The sequence below is a fragment of the Vollenhovia emeryi genome, unplaced genomic scaffold (genome assembly GCF_000949405.1).
Source record: "Vollenhovia emeryi isolate VEMERY1.0 unplaced genomic scaffold, V.emery_V1.0 DF939174.1, whole genome shotgun sequence".
Taxonomy (NCBI): Eukaryota; Metazoa; Arthropoda; class Insecta; order Hymenoptera; family Formicidae; genus Vollenhovia; species Vollenhovia emeryi.
In genome coordinates this window covers 1,177,682-1,180,771 of record NW_011967192.1, presented here as the reverse complement: position 1 = coordinate 1,180,771, position 3,090 = coordinate 1,177,682, and positions in this window count along the sequence as shown.

Below are 3,090 nucleotides of genomic sequence, written 5' to 3'. Positions count from 1 at the left end.
TTGGTATAATTAATGGGTCTCTAGCAATAGCTTACCCGCACCCTACCATTAGCTCTAAGTATTTATGGCCTCGTCCATTTCGTTTTATGTTTCAATTCAAACGAATTGATGCAACTTACCTGTTTTTACGCATAGTAAATTTAAAAAATTATTTATTTATTTTATTTACTTCATTTCATATATTTTAGCATGGGTATTTATAAAAATTAAATGTGTATACATGTAAAATTTTTTATACATAATATATGTGTATATAAAAATTGACATAAAAAGTACATATGTATAAAACGTTGTATATAAAAAGTAATAGAAATATATACATAAATTTTGGAATTTTGAAATATTTTCGAAAGTTTATACGTAGAATACATATAAAAAATATCTAGAAACATGAATCGGAATACTTCAATCTCTGCGATAAATTATGGACTACTATGTTCCATTGCTTTTGTACAATTTATTAATATATCTGTAAAATGAATTATTTAATTCGATATCAGCTTCTTACGTATTTTCTTCTATCGACAATTATCGATTACTACGACCAGCAGGCCTCCGAGGACAAAGCGATTTTAGTTGCGTAAAAAACGTAACTCAAGCACCAAGTAGCAATTTCAGAATTTGATCTGATATTATTTAATTATAAGACGTTTAATAACTGTAGACGAGTCACGAGTTCTCGCGATGTTCGAACATCGACAAAGATCCTTCTCAACGTGAAGGTTTTCACTAATGGTTATCCTTTAACGCCTTACCTGAGGGTTTCTCAACCGGTAAGGCAGATCACTTTGAAGCTTAACGAGTCTTGAACGTATTAAATAAATTGCCGTCAATTACTACTGGGTTATAATAGCTGTCCTCGCGCGTCTCTTTCTTCTTATTGCAAACTCGTTTTACTCTCGATAGTTTTCTAGTTACTCTATTTGTCTCGCAAGAAACTCGTTCACACATCTTTCGACCATTACCATACTCGCAAATGTCGATGTTCTCATTTTAGTTTTTGTTTTTATTAACTTCTATTGCAGAAAATAAACTTACGAATGCAATTTCTTATCTTGTATTTTATAAATGCATCTACGCATCGCGAGAATTGATGGCGACAACTGCCTTGTTTATAACGATAGCGATAGTTTGGCAGTGACGGTTTGGATTTGGAATTGTTGAGGTGGAGATTGCACAATAAATTTTAATATTTATGCGTGTCGACGATTATGGTAAAATTTCTATCGACTGTGAAACTACAGAAAATTCGATACTTATACCTTTGCAATCAGGTGATGACACGAAAGACCGCCAGATGGCAAAGGAAGCATCTTCCGAATCCTTGCTACGGTTTTATCTTTGCTCCTGATGCACTGCCGATCAATATACAGTGTGGTAATTAATAAGATTTTTTTAAACTTATTAACTTTTGAACGGTACCATTATGCAAAATAACATTGTCTAGAAAAGCTTTCGTAAAAATACATGCATACGGCAATCCATTTAGAATTATATCCTCTAAAATGCTTTACTTATTATTAGTAAAAAATACATTATTACATAATAAAAACGAGTTAAATGTTATTAAACTCTTAGTTTTTGTATTATTAATATTACATAAACATTTTTTTTAATTTATATTATCTTTAAATTAGTTGCCACATTAAATATTTCGGTCAAAAGATAAAATGTAATCCAATAATAAAATATAAACAGTAAACCGGACAATACTTTACTGTCCGGTTCACTATTTTCTTTCGTTGTCACGTTCCGTACACATTTTACAATCTTCACTGAAGAAAGAAGAATGGTAGCAATGCCGATGTTATTTTACAATGTCGATGTTTGTCGATTAAATATTATTGAATTGGATACCTACAAAAAAATAGAAGTGCATAGAAACGTGTGAAATACAAGAAGCATATTAATAGAAATACAGAAGGAAGATTAAACCGGAATAAGGGCCGAAGCAGTGCGTTGAACCATTGCTTGGAGGAAAGTGGAGGAGCCAAAGCTACCCGAGCGATGAGGAATGAACGCTGGTTTAGCAAGAGCGCAGATTTACCCGACTCGGGTGCAATGGCCCCTTCGCTTTCGTCTTCTCGTGGAGCTACGCCTCCTAATCCCTTCTTCCAAATTCTTGTTTCGCCCTAATTGGTTTTTTTTTCGAGATCATTGAATGAACGTCCATCGTTCATATAGACTCTATATCGATAATTAACGATAATACGACTGCGTCTCTTCTCGTACCGCATGGAACATCAGGATATAACAATAAACATACAATTTGTATAGCGTGTCATTGGAAACTAAACTATTAGATATTATGACGGAAGTCATTGACGAAACGTAATAGTATATAAGTAGATACTTGACTTTTGTCGGTGGACTCGTGAAATTGAAATAGTCGATATTTGATATCAAAGGGGTATCTTTGAAAGCCAGCCACTCGCCGCAAATGCCGCTTTAAAGAAGGCATTTAGGCCCATTTTTGGGTATCCGTATGGCCCGTTACACCTTCCCCATTCACATTGACTCGCCTCACGCCCCCACTATATTCGACACGCGCCCTTCTGCGCTATAAGCTTAAAGGCCCTGACTTTTACGATTCTGTTCAAGTGGTCATAAAACCGAAGTTTATTGCCGTCATGATTTTCAAGCAAACGGGCTGCCACCTGTCGGAGTCTCGCTATGCGAAAACTGTATTGGGTCTTCATCAACGGCGCCATCGAATTAAAAGCTTAATAAACTTTTATGTCATTTATAAGCTTTTCCGGCGTAACGATCGACGGTGCGTGTGTATAGGAAAAATACAACCGCCCGGTAAGAGAACAACTCCAGCATTGCGCATTACATTCTTTTCTTACTAAGGCCAGGTTTTCATTTTCTGGTTAACCAGAAGTTAGTCGACTCTCCATCATTTTCTATGTTATTATTTAAGAAGAGACAGAGAATCGACTAACCTCTGGTTAACAACTAACCGGAAAGTGAGAACTCGAGCCTTAATAATTAATAATAAAAATTAGATTCTAGCCGCTGGTTCGTACACGCTGACTGTTTAACAGATTATTCGGACGCCGTTGCGAGTGTTTCGTTTGCCGTTCCGTG